Raw genomic sequence first — 18,803 nt, 5'->3', positions numbered from 1 at the left:
GGGGGGGGGGGATGTCATCTGGTTTTGGGAAGGGAGCCCAGATTCTGAGTTAGGAGCTCAGCAACTTACTCTGAAAACTGAGAGCATTATTTAAAGACTTCATCCAGTTTGTGCTCGAGAATTGAAAGTTAAAAAGAAAAACGTCTACAAACACAAGGTGTTGTTGTTAAGCAAAAGTATTTTGTTTTTGATTAGTTTACACCTTTACAACTCTGTTAAATGTATGCTTCATTTAAATAATTATAAGTATGTAAGTGAAGCAAAGAAGACCATAGTTGTTCAGTTTCTAGAATTTGGCTAATAAGTACTCAGCAACTCTTATTTCTAAGGCACTATAGCTGCAAGGGATGCAGAGTAAGGCATTAAGCCTGCCTTTAAGGAGCTACAACCCCTCAGAAGAATACAAGAGGTGCACAAGCACAAGCCAGATTCACACAAGTGTCATGAAACTGGTCCAGAGTGTGACGGGGATTTGGGGGAGGAAGAGACCACATCTAGCCAGAGGGCAGGAAGGGGCAGTGCAGAGGAAAGACACCCTGAGAGAAGCAGCCTTATTAGGCAGGGTTTGGAGAAAGGGCCCAAGTTCAATAGGCAGAAGTGGGGTAGTAAGTCACCTAGAAGGCAGAGAATGAGGAATAGCACAGTAACTTTGTTCCTAGAGACTTTTTAAAGGATTTCTGAGGGTTACTGGTCTGCAGGAACAAAGAAGTCATTAAAGAAACATATATTGTAAAAGGCAATTCAGTCCATTCTAGACAAGGGAACTGCTCCAGATAGATTTATATACACAATGACTTAGGGCTAATTGAGACAAAGACTGTAGTAACGAGAGGAAGGAGAGGAGAGGAAAAGAAGACAGGGGTGCAAGACGAGGAGGAAGGAAGGTCTCATCAGACCTAGGAACAGGTTCTCACAGAGTGCCCTTGCTCCCCTGTGTCTTAGGATATCATCTCTGGAGACTTATGAAGCTAGTTTCATAGTTGTGCATACAATAAAGTTATCAGTTCTTGAGATTTGCCTCAAGCCCTCGTGAAATTCAGCCGAAGGGTATTTTAGAGGCTCAGTACATTGGTCTAAATTATCAACCTGAAATTCTGCAATAGAACAGTAAACTGTTTTCTTCCTACTGTTGTGTAGCTAATTATTTTTTTTGTGAAAAACATGCATGAACCCAGAAATAGAATAAATCATTCTGAGTGGGAGAATTTCTTTTACTCTAACCAAAAACAAGTTATAAAAGTAACACTTTGGTCTCTGCTTAGGTTTTTTCTAATGAATATTGCTTTTAGAATAATAAAAAAACCAAAAGGTTATTCAGAATAAATGATTCTCATAGTTGTGGGGAAGTTCAATGGAGAGGAAATAAAGAATGGAATGTTATAAGAATCTTAAACATAAGTAAAAAATAACTGAACAAATTTTTTTCCAAATGAGAAAATGCCATCCATGTGTTTGTTCTTTTCTCCTCGAGTGAACAAAAGAAAGAAAAATGAGGCTGTGATCTCAGGTGGACGGGCCAGCACCATCTGTCCCTGGCTGACCTGAAACCAGAAGATTTTGTACAGATGTTTTCCCTCAAGAAAACCAGTTTGTTGGCAGTACCTAGGGAAACAGTAAGCTGCCCTTACCCCCAAAAAGGGGAGGAAAAAAGGTGCCCTCTAAAAGTTAGAGGAAGAACTCGATACACAGTAATGAGCCGTGTGTGGGAGTGAAACCAGGAGAGTCTTCACATGTCCCAGAACTCCAGGACAGCCCCTCAGCTGAGACAGAGAGGAGACCCACCTCTCCCCACAGAGGTGTGGGCTTCTCCAGGGGGCCCGGCCCCCAGCAAAGCCTTATATGTGGTTGTTTAGCTGCCAAAATAGTTTTAACTTCCCCATGCCCCTGAATGGCGTTATAAAATAATTGGTTTGCATTTCAGTAAACGTGTATTCAGCATCAGGCACTCTCCAGGCACGTCTGCCCCTTAATCCGTTGAAGTCTTACAACGCTCGATGCCAGGGGCACATTATCCTCATTTTATGGAAGGAAACAGGCTTAAGAGACCTGCTCCAAAGAGCGAGTTCCTAGGGGCAAAGTCAGCATTTGAATCCAAATCGGCTTCTAAGTCTACACTTACTCTACCCGCTCTGCATATAAGTGAAAAGACTTCAGAACAGGCCAGTGCTGCTTGCATTAGTAGGGGACACGCTTCCTAGCATCCATCATTTTTAGGTACTAAGGATGTGACAGATAACAAAGAATGAGGCTTTGTAGTGAATTCCAAGAGAAAGGCCACATGGGGCAGAGGTCCCTGGTGGGCTCCAGAACGCCTCAGTGGGAGGGGAGTCTGTTCGCTCACTCTCCTTTTCTTGGAGAGCCCCCACACTCCCCGTTTCAAAGCTGCCCACCTTGTTCCAAGTGGTTTGGATGGGGCTGGCTGCCCAGGGCTCCCACCTCAGGGTGGCCAGAGTCGCCAAGGGACTTTGCTGGAGCAATTGGTGCAGAGGCTCTCTTGTTCGGGGAGTGCAGTCTGCAGGTCCCTTAGAGCCAACTGTCCCATCTCACACAGAGCACTCGATGGGGGCTCCACAAGCAAGGGAGGGAGGGCCCTGAACCCTCACTGCAAAGGAGGGAGGGAGGGAGGGCCTGGCACTCTAATTTCAAAGGAGGGAGGGAGGGAGGGCCTGGCACCCTCACTTCAAAGGAGGAAGGGAGGGAGGGAGGGAGGGCCTGGCACCCTCATTTCAAAGGAGGGAGGGAGGGAGGCCCTGGCACCCTCACTTCAAAGGAGGAAGGGAGGGAGGGAGGGAGGGAGGGCCTGACATCTCATTTCAAAGGAGGAGGGGATGGAGGGCCCTGGCACCCTCATTTGAGACACTGGGTCCAAGGGTTCCTAGAAGTGTCCACCCCCCCAGCCCCCTCTCACATTCTCAGGTGAGTCAGCACCTTCCTTTCCTTCCTCTACAAAGTGGCACTGACCTGGTGAGTTAATCTCGGCTCAGGGGGAGGTCCTCAATCTCGAAGATTCAGATTCACTTCCGTCAGAGCCTCCCTAACAACAATACCTGACTGATAGGAATCAGAACTTTCCTTATGATTCAACTCTTAATAACTTAAATGCTTAATTTACTGTAAGAGAGAAAACTCTCAAAGCATCAAAGATTTAAATAGACCTCGCCAGCCTGTTTTCTCCCTGTAGACCCTGGGAATGAAATTATCAGCAGGCTGCCTGGTGAGCACGCCCAGTACTCTGGTCTGCCACATCTGTAGTCTTTAACCCTTGACTGGGCTCACCTGTCTCCCCAACAGTTCCCTAGCCTGAGTCCAGAAGGGTAAACGTCTTGAGGGCTGGGATGGTGTCTGCCTCAGGGTCGCATTCCCCCAAGCCTAACACAGAGCGGGCACACAGTGACACTCTGAATGTCTAAACAGATTTCTGCTGCAGTCAGTCACCACTTCTAAGAGGGATAAACCGCAAACCACCTACTTGCCAAATGGAAATTTCCCCGCAGTGGTAAATACGACTTTAACGTTAGCCAAATTACTTCCCAGCAGCTAAACAAACTCGTGACCCCGCTGTCCACTGAAGAGACTGGTACAGACTGCCAAGCCCTAGGTGCTTCCCTCTATCGTCCTCTAGGACGACGGTGCCATTGCCTCCTTCCTGAGGAGCTCTGCTTCCCAGATCCTGTCTGCTCCCTACGGGTCCTGATGCCTCGCGTAAGCCATGGCACACGGGCCACAGGCACTTCATACATTAACATGCTGCTGTTGAACAGATGAATCCCCTGGAACCAATAGGTAACAGAGGCTTCTACGGGTTCAGTACTTGCAAGGTTCATGTTATGATGGCTTCTAAATTGCCTAGCACGGCTGCTTCAAGGCTTGCTTTCCATTTTGTTTTAAGAGCATCAACTTCTCTTTTAACTTGAGAAGGGTAGAGGATGGGTTTCACTGTCGGATTCTTTTCTTGGACATGTTACTTAAATCCTGATACTTACCTTCCCTATTTGAAAATATAGCAACAATAACAATACTAATACTTGATTCATGCACAATACTTTACAGTTTACAACATACATTATTTTCATTTGACCCTCTCAGATCAGTGACTGATTATTGGTGATCATGAGAGTAACACCCAAAGTCACACAGCAGGCATGTGGCCAGGATAATTCTAGTTTTCCCAACTTCTAGTCCAGCCCGCTTCCTACCCGCTTGCCCTGCCTCTTCCCGTACGCCCTGATAGCAATCACTGCTGGGTTTGGAAATACCGTGTTGATGTATTTCATCAAGCCCAGCACTGGATGAGGCTACAGTTAATCTGTTGTGATCTATGACTGTTGAGTTCCTGCTGTGTGGAAATCACTAGGCCAGGAGCCCTGGGAGACACAAAGAGAAGCTGGCTGAGGTGTGGACTTGTATTCCTGGATGCCGCTTTCATGCCCTTTGTCCGCTGAGGTGTAATTTCAAATTGACTCTCTTTGGTGTACAGTTTGATGAGTCTTGATAAACACGTGCTGTTGTGTAACTGCCATCACAGAGGAGATGTCAAATAGTTTCATCACCTCAAAAAATTCCCTATGCTCCTTTATAGTCAGCCCCAGCTGGGCCTCTATCGTTTTGCCTTTTCCAAAATATCACGCAAGTGGAGTCACAGGGCAGACGGCCGCCTGAGCCAGGCTTCTTTCACTCAGCATGTCACGGCATTTCCAGTAGTCTGTCCCTTTTTATTACTGGGCAGGATTCCATTGTGGGGATGTACTCTAGTCTGTTAATCATTCTGATCAATTAAGGATGTTTAGATTGTTTCCAGCTTTTGGCGACTATGAATAAAGTCACCCTAAACATTCACGAACAGGGTTTTGTGTGAATAAATACATAGGAATGAGAATGCTGGATCCACAGTGCATCCCTATGTCCTCAACACTTTCCTGCCCTTTTTAGGACTGATGTGATCATGTGTTAGTCTCATCTCAGTCAATGGGTTGTAAGCAGAGAGCCCTCAGTGGGCAACATGGTTTCCAGCAACATGAAGTACACCTGGGAAGTCCCAAAACAGGGTGTGCTCTCTGCCGGGACTGCTCTGGCTTCCACCCCCTCCTGCCTCGTTCCTCATCCCACAGGTAACGTCTGGCTTCTCTGCCTATTCGATCGCTCCTCATTACAAGGATCGGCTCAAGTTCCACTTCCTCCGTGGAGTTCCTTCTGGCCCCCTCACACCACAGAGCTTTCCCTCTCTTTCCATACCTCTTTGCATTGTCTCCTACCACAACATCCAGCCTGGGACATCTGTAGATTGGCCTCTGACTTTTTCTGTGTTACACCCAGTGGGGACTGTAGGTAGAGGACAATGACCCCCGTTTTGTAGATGTGGAAATGGGGCCCAGAGAAGCTAAGTGACTAAGAATGAGGTAACATTTTCTGATCACGCACCACCGTCTGCCATAAGGTCTCCATCAGCATTTTATTGTCCCCTCCTCTTCAGATGAGAAAGTTGAGGCTCAGAGAGGAGAAATTACTTGTCCAAGTCATACAGCTAGGAACTGGGACCCGGTTTCATCTGTCTTCAAACTCCCATCTGTGTGTGGTACAAGTCTGGGCTCGGAGCACCACACGGCCCAGTGTCACAGCACAGTGGTCCTGGAACTGGAGGGCCTGGCCCCCACGCCCTGCAGGCAGCTCAGCCAGGATCTGGGCTAGCTCCTGACCTGAGCTCTCCCCGCCTTCCAGGTCAGAGAGCGTACAAAGGCTGACCGATGTTCTGGGCAAGGGCCCGGGGGTGCCCACCCAGCTCTGGTGTGGCAGGCACGACCTTCCCTCTCCCACGTGCCCAGGGGCGGGGCTGCCAGGGGAGCAGAGCAGCGACCCGGAAGCCTCAGCATTTCATCATGTGGGAGCTCCCAGGACAGGGGTGCCTGCTGGAAACAGGAAGACAAGCGGATGCTCTGGCTGACTCTCAACTGTCATTTTCTGAGGTGCAGGCCTTCGGTTTCCACCGTTGCATTGCTGTTGTTTCACCTACAATTCTTTTTGAAGATCCGCAGCTCTCCAGCTAGAGTGAGAATTGCTATTTCCCCACAAAATCGCCCTGACTCCATGGAGGCCTGAGGCCCTTGTTAGGCCAATAGGAAGAGCTGTATAGGTTTCCACTATCCGTGAAAGTCTTCTCAGCAGGTAGAGTGGGCCCTAAAGTCAGGAGAATGTAGGCACTGAATACACGCTGGTGAAAGTAAGCCGCCAGCAAGGTATTCAGTGTGAGACAGAAGTACTACAAGTCAAACTGCTCTTTGAACTGTGGGAGGAAAAGTGTCAAAATAATAATAATTACTATTTATTGAGGATTTACTATATGTCAGGCACTATACAGAGCTCTTTACACAGTTTCTCAATTAATTCTCATAAAAATATTTGTTTTATGGATGAAGAAACTGACACTCACAGAGCTTCAGTAACACACAGGCAGTAAGTGGTGCAATCGAGATTCAAACCAGGCCTCGGGCGCCAAGCCCATAGAGTTAGCCAAGCGCTGCGTGCCCAGCTGAGCTTCCACACCACAGCAGCAGAGGGCGAGGCATGGGGAGTGAACAGTCTCTCAAAAGTGCCCCAGCACTTTGTGAAGCAACGCGGTCTGGTTGGAAAGTACTACAGCACTGACTGTAGCATGTGCTGATGGTCCAGATCTCAGTTTTGACCAGGCCTGCACCTTCCCTTTTGACCTTGGGGAATTCACCCAAACCTCTTTTACCTCCATTACATATTTGTCCGTTTCATTTATTAGGTGAGAACATAGGATGGCCTGAAGAACATATCTAAATTATAAAATGAGATCCTCATAGATCTCTGAGAAAAACTTTAAGGTGAGAAATTTATGAAGGAGCAGTAATAATTATTAGTGAAGATCTGCTGTGGAAGTCTTTTTTTTTAATTTAATTTAATTTTTTTTTGAGGAAGATTAGCCTTGAGCTAACATCCACTGCCAATCCTCCTCTTTTTGCTGAGGAAGACTGGCCCTGACGTAACACCCGTGCCCATCTTCCTCTGCTTTATATGTGGGATGCCTGCCACAGCATGGCTTGCCAAGCAGTGTGTAGGTCCACACCCAGGATCTGAACCAGTGAACCCTGGGCTGCTGAAGTAGAACATGCGAACTTAACCAGCGCCACGGGGCCAGCCCCTGTGGAAATCTTTTAAGAAAAAAAAAGAATTCAGATAAGAAACTGGAAGGAGAAGGAAAAAGCAAAATGCAAAAGATCATCTGTTTGTACCCAACATATTACTTTTCTAGCAAATGCTTTTACCCTGGGACTTCCCAGCCCTCTGGAGAAGAAGCAGAGACAGTGGACAGGACCCGCCTCAAATGACAGCGAATGTTGCCTGTGTACAGCAAAAGAGCAGCAGACAGGCCACACAGTGAACGTGCTGCTGTCTCAGGGTAGGAGGGCCCAGTGGGAGGTGGGCAGAATTATTGGAACGGATGATTTCCAAAGTCACTCGCAGTATGGAGAAAATCCTCTCCTTTACCCACTGAGCCCTCACTATGTCCCTTCTCTTCCTGGGCTTTCCCCTTGCTGGCCACCCCCAGGCAAAGGTGGAAGGCACCAGGAGCCTTTGGAGACCACCAAACAGGTTCAAATCCTGAGTTTTCCAGTTACTATGTGATCCAGCAACTTAGCCAACCTCTCTGAGCCCCAGTTTCCTCATGTGAAAAATGGAGATGATAATAACTGGGTGCCTGGTAAAAGGCATCCATAAAAAACCCTGCATAATTTCATATTTAAGGAAAAAAGATGAAAGCTTTCTCCTTAATATCAAAAACAAGACAAGGATATCTGCTCTTGCCATATCTACTCAACATTGTGCTGGAGGTTCCAGCCAGGGCAATTAGACAAGAAAAAGAAAGAAAAGGAATTCATATTGGAAAGAAAGAAGTAAACTATCCCTGCTTCAAATGACACAATCACATATATAGAAAATTGTAAGGGATACACACACAACACAGACCAACTGTCTGAGCTAATAAACAAGTCCAGAAAAGTTGCAGGATATGAGGTCAATACACAGAATTGGTTGTATTTCTATACACTAGCAATGAACAATCCAAAAATGAAATTAAGAAAATTCCACTTACAATAGCATCAAAAAGAATAAAATGCTTATTAATAAGTTTACCAAAAGAAGTACAAGACTTGGACACTGAAAACTATGAAACATTGCTGAAAGACATTTTAAAAGACTTAAATAATGGAAAGACATACATGCACATGAATTAGAGGACAATATGATTAAGATAGCAATACTTCCCAAATTAATGTCCCTATCAAAATCTCAGCTGTCTTTTTTGCAGAAATTGACAACTTAATCCTAAAATTTGTATGGAAAGGCAAGAACAGCCAAATCAATCTTGAAAAAGAAGAACCAAGTTGGAGGACTCGTACTTCCTCATTTCAAAACATACTATATAATCAAGATTACTGCATAATCAAGATGAGGTGGTACTGGCATAATGACAGACATCTACATCAGTGGAATAGAACTGAGAGTCCAGAAAGAAACCCATACGTCTATAGTCTATTCATTTTCAACCAAAGTGACCATACAGTTAAATGGGGAGCGAATAGTCTTTTTAACAAATGTGCTGGGACAACTGGATATCCACATGCAAAAGAATGAAGTTGCATTCCTACTTCATGCCACATACAAAAATTAGGTCAAAATAGACCAAAGATTTAAATGTAAGAGCCAAAACTATAAAACTCTTAGAAGAAAACATAGGGCTGAATGCTCATGACCTTGGATTAGGCAATGGTTTCTTTTTTTTTTTTTAAGATTGGCACCTGAGCTAACAACTGTTGCCAATCTTCTTCTTTATTTTTTTTCCTTACTTTTTCTTCCCCAACCCCCAAGTACATAGTTGTATACTTTTAGTTGTGGGTCCTTCTAGTTGTGGCATGTGTGATGCTGCCTCAACGTGGCCTGATGAGCGGTGCCATGTCTGCGCCCAGGATCCGACTTGGCGAAACTCTGGGCCACAGAAGATGGAGCACACGAACTTAACCACTTGGCCATGGGGTTGGCCCCTGGCAATGGTTTCTTAGATAAGACACTTAAAGCACAAACAACAAAAGAAAAAGTAAGTAAGTTGTAGTTCATCAAAATTAAACACTTTTGTGCTTCAAAGGACATTATCAAGAAAGTGAAATGACAACCTAGACTTCCAGTTTCCAGTTTGGCATGTAAGGACCTTGGAAGTCATCATTCTCATACTAGCAACAAGAAAAAGGCTTAACAAACTAAAAAACAACAATTTTCTTAGATCCAGCAGAGAACTGAGGTCACAGGGCAAAGCGCTGCCCCATAAATTGTGAGAATGACAGATGGAGACAGAAAATCACAACTTAGCAGAGATGAAGCCCGAGAGCAGAACCTCTGTGGAGCGAGTCCCGGGGGAGGGAAACGCAAACCGCGAGTGATGAACTGCTGGAGGCTCAACGTGTAGGGCTTGAGAGTTAGAAATACCAGGGGTCCAGCCTTGAGGAAGCCCTCACACGCTGCTGAGTTACCCCCAGGAGCTCTACCAGGTTCTCACAATGCAGATCGGAGAACAATTGGCCCATGCTTCCGGGAGGGGAGAGGAAACACATCAGAGCACGCTGTTCTTCTTCACAAGGACCGCTTTCAGGAAAAACTGTTTCACCAAAGCCTGACTGACTGAGGTTTCACTAGAGCCTAACTGACCTGGGGAAAGGTAAATACCCAGCTACAGCCCGCTCTAGCCTTCCTGTCCTACCTAAGGGGGGGCAATCTGAGAAGCACTTGAGAAGGTCACAGCACAGGGCATAGGCTCACCAAGAGACTGAGACCTAATCAGAAGATTTAGAGAATGTTTCCTCTTCCCCGATATCTTACCAGCACATCAGTAGGGCTCCTGTGTGATAAGGGGAAACAAAAAAACCCCAAGAAAATGAGAGGACATTTAGCCTCTGACACTTACAGCTACAATGAATAGTAAACACAGCCTAACTCCTAGCCAGATAAACAGGAAGCCTCGCACTAGCAGCCTGTTTACCCCAGTGCCTTTTACCCAGTGCATCATGTCAGGCTGCCAACAAAAAACTACAAGGCATCCTAAAAGACAAAAAACGCTTTGATGAGAGAGCAAGCATGAGAACCAGACTCAGATACAGCAGAGATGTGGGTGTTATCAGACTACAAATTTAAGATAACTATGTCTAATATGTTAAGGGCTGTCCCGGAAAAAGTAGACAACATGAAAGAACAGACGGGAAGTGAAATCAGAGAGATGGAGATTCTAAGAAAGAACTGGAAGGAAATGCTAGAAATAAAAAGCACTGTAAAGAAGTGAAGAACGCCTTTGATCATCTTATCAATAGACTGGACACGCCCAAGAAAGAATCAGTGAGCTTGAATAAACGTCAATAGAAGCTTCTAAAATTGAAACACAAAGAGAAATAAGAATGAAGAAGACAGAACAGAATATCCAAGAACTATAAGACAATTTTTAAAGGTGTAACATATGCATAATGGAATACAGGAAAAAGAAGAAATGAACAAAGAAGTTTTCCAAGCAATGACTGAGAATTTTCCAAAATTAGTGACAGACACCAAACTACTGATTCAGAAGCTAAGATGATGCCAAGCAGGATAAATACCAAAGACATCTATGCCTAGACATATCATACCCAAACTGCAGAAAATTGAAGACAGAGAGGAAATCTTGAAAGAAACCTGAGGAAAAACACACTTTACCTATCAAGGATAAGAACTACATCGGACTTCTCTTCAGAAACCATGCAAGCAAGAAGAGAGTGGTGTGAAATATTTAAGGCGTTGAGGTGGGTGGGAACCACTAACCTAGAATTCTGTACCCAGAATATTATTCTTGAAAAGTGAAAGAGAAACACACTTTCTCAGACAAATAAAAACGAGGGAATTTGGGCCTGCCCTGTGACATAGTGGTTACGTTTGGGGTGCTCCGCTTCAGTGGCCCAGGGTTCACGGGTCTGGATCCTAGCTGCAGACGTAGCACCACTGAGCAGCCATGCTGTGGCAGAGACCAACATACAAAATAGAGGAAGATTAGTACAGATGTTAGTTCAGGGCTAATCTTCCTCAAGCAAGAAAGGAGGAAGATTGGCAACAGTTTTCTAGGCTCTCTATTCCATTCCATTGGTGTATTTTTCTGTTCCTGTGCCTACAGCACTCTTCTTGTAAATCATCTTTAATCTTTTTGTTTCTTTACTCTTTGATATTTATTTTACAATTAGTTTGTAAATTTCCATGAAAAGCCTGGATAAGAGTTTGATTTAAAATAGATTTAATATTTTACTTAAAATATTAATATTTAATATTAATATAGTCAGAATTAATATCTCTTGGCAGATAATCCTTAAGCATTTCATTTTTTATGCTATTGTAAATAGTATTTTTGTTTCAATTTCCAATCGTTTGCTGCTAGTTTATAAAAATGTAACTGATTTATGTATGTTGATATTATATCCTGCAACCATGCTAAACTCACTCACTAGTCCTAGGAGCTTTTTCTGCAGATTCAATGAGATTTTTTACATAGATAATCATGTCTTCTGCAAATAAAGATGGTTTTATTCCTTCCTTTCCAATCTGTATGACTTTTACTATTTTTTTTATTACCTTATTGCACTGGCTAGAGCCCCCAGTACAATGTCAAATAAAAGAGACATGGACATATTTGCCATCCCTGATCTTAGCAAGAAAGCATTCAATCTTTCGACATTAAGTATGATGTTAGTAAGTTTTTTGTAGATTCCCTACATCAGTTTGAGAAAGTTTTCATCTATTCCTGGTCTCCTGAGAATTTTTATCATGAAAGAATGTTGGATTTTGTCAAATGCTTTCTTTCTATCTATTGAGATGATCATATGGTTTTTCAATATGGTGAATGATACTGATTGATTTTCAAATGTTAAACCAACTTTGCAATCTTGGGATAAAATCCCCTTAGTCATGATGTAACATCCTTATTATAGATTTTTAGGTTTGATTCACTAAATTTTGTTAAGAACTTCTGCATCTACATTTGTGAGAAATATCGGTCTGTAATTTTCTTTTCTTAGACTGTCTTTGCTTTTATCATCAAAGTAACATTCTCTTCATAGATTGATTTTCTGGGGGGAAGAGTGCATACAGTTGTTCATAATATTCACTTAGTAACCTTTTCATATCTGTAGAATTTATAGTAATGTCACTGCTATTGTTCCTGATATAGTAATTTGTGTCTTTCCTCTTTTTTTCCTGATCAGTCTGGCTAAAAGTTTATCAATTTTATTGATTTTTTCCAAAGAATCAGTTTTCAGTTTTGTCAGTTTCTGTATCATGTTTTGTTTCCTCTCTCATTGATTTTTATCTCTTTTCTTTTGCTTGCTTTGTGTTTTATTTGCTCTTCTTTTTCTTGTTTCTTAAATTGAAAGTTGAGGTCATTGGTTTGAGATCTTCATTTCTAATATAGTTTAATGCTACACATTTCCCTCTAGGTACGGCATTGGCTGCATACCCCACATTTTGATATGTTGGTTTTTGTTCTGTGTTCTTTATGTGATGGTCAGTCAGGTGTGACCACAAAAGGAGACACAAGAGAGGCTCAGGGGAACAAAGTTTAGTATGTTTACAGGTCCTAGAAACAGGAGGCACAGCACACCATGCCATGCAAGGTCACATGGGGAAGCCTCAGGGTGGTAGGCAGTCAGAAAGCAGGAGAAGGGGAAAGCTGAGACTAGAACCTCTATTGGAGTTTCTGTGCCACAGGCAAGACAGGGCAGGAGGAACAGTTTAGGATTGGCTGGTTTGAATAATTTCCACAGGCTCTAAACTATAACAGTGGTCCCTAGTTGCCTGGTACCTGGCCCTGGGATGATTAAGGCAGAAGAATATTGCTACCTGGGGTGTATGGGACAACCAGATAGAGGAGGCAGGGTTCTGGACTGGTTAGTTTTCAGATCAAAGACATGCTCCTCACTGAGCCCTTTGTTATCTCAAGAATTGGCTAAAGACACGGAAACAATCCAAGTGCCTATCGACTGATGATTGGATACAGAAGATGTGATATATATATACACAATGGAATACTACTCAGCCATAAAAAAAGACAAATTCATCCCATTTGCAACAACATCTGGAAGGTATTATGCTAAGCAAAATAAGCCAGACTGAGAAAGACAAACACCATGATTTCACTCATATGTGGAATATAAACAAATACATGGACAAAGAAAACAGTTCAGTGGTTACCAGGGGGTGGGGAGTGGGGGTGGGCACAGGGGGTGAAGGGGAGCAGTTGTGTGGTGACAGACAAGAAATATGCACAACTGAAATTTCACAGTGATGTAAACTCTTATTAACTCAATTAAAAAAAAAAAAGTGGTTAGCCAAGCAAGGAAAAGTCTCTCTCCAGCCAGAAAGGTTTTTAAGATGTCAAAACATCATAATGTACAGAAAATAAAATAAATAAAAAACACAGTTTTCAATTTCAGTCAATTTAAAATACTAATTTCCCTTTGATTTTTTTCTTTATTATTTAGAATTGTGTTACTTAGTTTTCAAATATTTGGGGGTTTTCCAGAGATTTTCCTTTTATTGCTTTTTTAATTTAATTCCACTGTAGTCACAGAACGTAGCTTGTATGACTTGAATCCTTTTAAATTTATTAGAACTTGTTGTATGGGCCAGAATTGCATCTCTCTGAGCAAATGATCTGTGTGAACCTGAAAAGTGGATTATGCTCTTACTAGGTGGTTTTCTCCAAATGTCCATTAGGACAAGTTGGTTGATAGCGCTGTTCAAGTCTTCTGTATCTTTACTGGTTTTTGGTTTATTTACTCTATCAGTGATTGAGAGAAACATATTAAGATCTCTCAATATAGTTGTGAATTGGTCTATTTCTTCTCGCTGGTCTATCAGTTTTTGCTTCATGCATTTTTTAAACTATTAGGGATATAAATGTTTAGAATTATTATTTCCTATTTATGAATTGACCACTTTTTAGCATTATAAAATGACCCTGGTAATAGTCTTTGCTCTGAAATCTACTGTGGCCAATATTAATATAGCCACTCCAGCCTCTGCTTAGTGTTAGCGTAGTACACACTTTTCCATTTTAATATTACTTTTAACCTATTTGCATCCTAATATTTAATCTTATAGGCAGCATACTTTGGCTCTTCTTTTCAAAATCTGACAATCTCTGCCTTTTAGTTGAGAGTGTTTAGACCATTTCTGGTTATTCTCCAGCCCATCTGCTCTGTGTCCTCCTTCCTCTCTTTCTGCTTTCTTGAGGGTTTTCACAATTCCATGTTGTTCATGAGTCCATGAGTTCATTCCATGAACTCCTACGTTGGCCTATTAGCCATAATTCTTTGTTGTGTTATTTCAGTGGTTGCTTTTGTGGTTGTTTTAACTTATCACGGGCCACATTCAAGTAATATTACACCACGTCATGTATAACACAAGAGCCTTACAATAGTATACTTCCATTTCTACCCTCTTGGCTTTTGTGCTATTGCTGTTATACATTTTACTTTTACGTGTTATAAACTCCACAATACATTATCTATGCTTTAAACAGTTATCTTCTTTTATTGTGGTAAAATATACACAACATAAAGTTTACCATTTTAACCACTTTTAAGTGCACAATTCAGTGGCATTAGGTACATTCACATTGCTGTGCAGCCATGACCACTATCCCTCTCCAGAACTTAGCAATTAAATTTCCTTTTTAAGAAAGATGTAAATACTAAGAAAATCTTCTATATTTACCACTGCAGTTTGCAGTGGTCTTCCTTCCTTTGTGCAGATAGAGATTTCTAACTAGCATTACTTCCTTTCCTTGAAGGACTTCCTTTAACATGACTTGTAGTGCAGGTCTGCTGTGATGAATTCTTTCAGCATTCCCATATCTGAAAAAATTTCACTTTTGGTTTTGAAAGATCTTCTCGCTAGAATGGAATTCTAGGTCATTGTTTTTTTCTTTCAGTACCTCAAGATGCTGCTCCACTGTCTTCCAGCTTGCATGGTTTTTGATAAGAAATCTGATGTTCTCGATCTGTGTTCCCCTGCACAGTGTCCTTGAGGCTCCTTTTTACGATTTTCTTTTTATCACTGATTTTAAGCAATTTGATTATGATGTACATTGGTGTAGTTTCTTTTGTATTTCTTGTGCTTGGGGTTCATTGAGTTTCTTGGAACTGGAAATTTATAGTTTTAATCAAGTTTGGAAAGATTTCAGCCATTATTTCCTCAACCTTTTTTTTCAATCTTTGCTTCTCCCTCTTCTGCTTCAAGGACTCAGTACACACACAGATTAGGCCGCCTGAAGCTGCCCCATGGCTCACTGATGCTCTGCTCATTTTGTCTCAGTCTTTTTTCTGTGCTTCACTTTGGACATTTGTGTTGATATATTTTCAAGTTCACTAATCTTTCCTTTTATGATATCTAATCTCCAATAATCCCACTGTTTTAGTTATCAGTTACTGTTAGACAGTCTGAGAATTTTTAAAACCATTGAGAACTGGCTCCTTTTTAGAAATAGTTCTGCCCTTTTTCTTTCTCCTTTCACAGTTCACTATTTAAGCAGCATGAAAAAATCAGGAGGCACCTTGAACATTTTGCTTGCAAATCTTTGCAAATCTAGATCACAAAGTCCATTGGACACATTCTGCTTTCCACATAACTGCAGATGACAGCACCACTCAGTTTCCTGCCACTGTGGAACAGAGATCCCCCTGCCACCAGTTTCCATTAACAGGTTCCTCACCTCCTTTTCACTCATGTGCACTCACTGGTAGCATCCTCAAGGTCGGGATTTTTACCATCTGTTCACGGCAGTTTAGGCATTCCCTAACACGTTCCCCCAAATCCTTCCTGCCTCCGCCCACTTCCTAGTTCCAAAGCCACTCCCACATTTAGTGGTATTTGTTAAACAGCATCTCACTCTGGTACCAAAATCTGCATTCATTACCTATTGCTGTGTAACCATGTGCTACCATGACCACTATCCATCTCCAGAACTTAGAAATCAATTCTCTTTCTTTAAAAAAGAGATGTAAATAATAAGAAAATCTAAAATTTTTTGAAAATTAAAAATCCAGTGGTTTTGGGACCAGCCTGGTGGTGCAGCGGTTAAGGTCACACATTTCACTTCTTGGCGGCCCAGGGTTTGCCAGTTTGGATCCCAAGTGTGGACATGGCACCGCTTGGCACGCCATGCTGTGGTAGGCATCCCACATATAAAGTAGAGGAAGATGGGCATGGATGTTAGCTCAGGGCCAGCCTTCCTCAGCAAAAAAGAGAACTGGCAGTAGCTAGCTCAGGGATAATCTTCCTCAAAAAAAAAAAAAATCCAGTGGTTTAAAATGATGACATTTATTGTCTTACAGTTTCTGTGCATCAGGAATCCAGGAAGCTGGGTCCTCTGGTTCAGGGTCTCTCACAGGCTGCAATTAAGGGGCAGGTCAGGGGTGCAGTCATCTTAGGGCTCAACCAGGAAAGGATCTGTTTCCAATCTCCCTCATGTGGTTGTTGGCAGGATTTAGTCCATCATGGGCCATTGGACCAAGGCCCCCTTCAGATGCTTGTTATGGGGGCCTCTCCACTGGGCAGCTTGCTTTGTCAGAACAAGCAAATGAGAAGTGTTAGAGAGAGTATGGAAACAAGACGGAAGTCAAAGCCTTTGGATATCCCATCACTGTTGATGGATTTTGTCCATTAGAGCCAAGTCTGTACTTCTGGCTCACACTCAAGAGAGCGGAATACACACGGGCTTGAATACCAGGAGGCAGGATAATTGGGAGCCATTTCAGAAGCTGTCCAAAACACCCACAAAATGTATTTTTCATTTGAGATATTGTAGTTTTCATCTCTAGAAATTCAATGTGGGTCTTTGTTATACCTTCTGGGTCAACCTAACACGTTAAGTCTTTCCTCTAGCTTTGTGAATATATGGAATAGTTACAACTTTTTCTTTTTGAGGAAGATTAGCCCTGAGCTATCCATCCACCGCCAATCCTCTTTTTGCTGAGGAAGATTGGTCCCAAGCTATATCTGTATCAATCTTCCTCTATTTTATTTGTGGGATGCCTGCCACAGAATGGCTTAATAAGCGGTGGATAGGTCCATGCCTGTGATCGAAATCGGCAAACCCTGGGCCACCAAAGCAGAGCATGTGAACTAAACCACTATGCCACTGGGACAGCCCCACAGAGTTACAACTTTTAATGCCCTGTGTACTAATTCTATCATCAGGGTCATTTCTGGGTCCTTTTAACTTTCTTTTTCATTATGGGTTGTATTTTCCCAACTCTTTGCTTGCCTGGTAATTACTGATTGGATGTCAGACATTGTTTTACTTTACCGATTTTTGGATATTTTTGTATTGCAACAATTAGCTTTATTCTGGGATGTGGTAAGTTACTTGGAAACACTTTGATCCTTTGGGGTCTTGCTTTTACTTTGCTAGAAACATGGCTGATGTAACGTTAATTTACACTGAGGTGTGTCACTCTGGCTGGTGGGAATTGGAAAAGTCCCAGCCCTGGGTAAGACCCCCTCATCCTTTCGTGTGGTTCCTTTCTCAGCCTCGGGTAGCTTCCTCACAGGCATATGCTGACCAGTGTGCAATGGAAGACCCAAAGGACCCTGAGCAAACCTCGGTAGCTCATTGTGCAGCTCTCCTATTTGGTATTTTGTCCTGCAAATTCCACCTGCCATGGGGTGTAAGGGCTGGTTCAGGGAAAATGCAGGAGGAAGGGGTAACAGAACAGATGTCTACCAGTGAGCAGTTCACTCACAACTTCTGATAAGGTGTAAGCAGGCAGGTTATTGTGCTCCTTCTAAGTCCATAAAAATTAAAGAGTGCAATTCAATAGCTAGAACTCAGATTAATAGGATACAAATGTCAAAAACAAACAAAATGGCAGCATAAGTGCAGCAACAAGGACATGGCACAGTGGAGGAACTACTTTTAGGGGTAGGAGCAGGAGTTAGGATTCCTGGAGATGATATTTCAAGCTACTTTTAGAAAATAAATAGGAATTTGTTACATGGCATCAAATAAAATCAATCCAGAAGAGGTGACATCAGCGACATGGCTGAGTGAGCTCACCCGGGACTCTCTCCTCTCCAAACTATAACCAAAAAACGAACAACTGAATTTCAACCAACAATTCTAATAATACAGAGATCGTCAGAGACCCACAGCAGCCAAACGACGGAGGGCGGAGAGGCTGGAGCCACCCTCGAGGAGCTGGAATGGGGTAAGAGAGAACTTCGCTCCCTCCTCTAGAGACTGGGATCGCTGCCATGGGTGAGGGAAGGAGTGGGAGAGGGGCCGCACGTCCGTGGGATCATCCAGGGCTCCCACCACCCGTGCAGTGGAAACCCGCTAACAGGGGAAAGTTTTCGTGTGCATGGACCCCATCAAGCCAGGGCCCCAGGAAACCAGAGAGCGAGAGCTGATCCAAATCCAGGTCTGCGCAAGAGAAAGTGCCCCATCTCCCCCAACCTGCGCTGCGTGCCACCATTGCGGCTGAAAGCAGAGGGCTCAGACTGTGTGGCTCTCGACTCCCATCTAGTGGCAACAGGCTGTAACTGCAACCGAATAATAGCGTCATGTGCAAAAATCGCTCCTCTACCATCCAGCAATTTATAACAGCTCCAGACCAGAAGGAAAACAATAAAAACAGAGAATTAAGCCCTGAGGACTTGGAAATAGGTAAACAAAGTGAAAATGAGTTCAGAGTAGCTATCATCAAAAAACTCAATGAGGT

This window comes from Equus quagga, chromosome 4 (genome assembly GCF_021613505.1).
Source record: "Equus quagga isolate Etosha38 chromosome 4, UCLA_HA_Equagga_1.0, whole genome shotgun sequence".
Taxonomy (NCBI): Eukaryota; Metazoa; Chordata; class Mammalia; order Perissodactyla; family Equidae; genus Equus; species Equus quagga.
Note: the sequence above shows the minus strand (reverse complement) of the source record.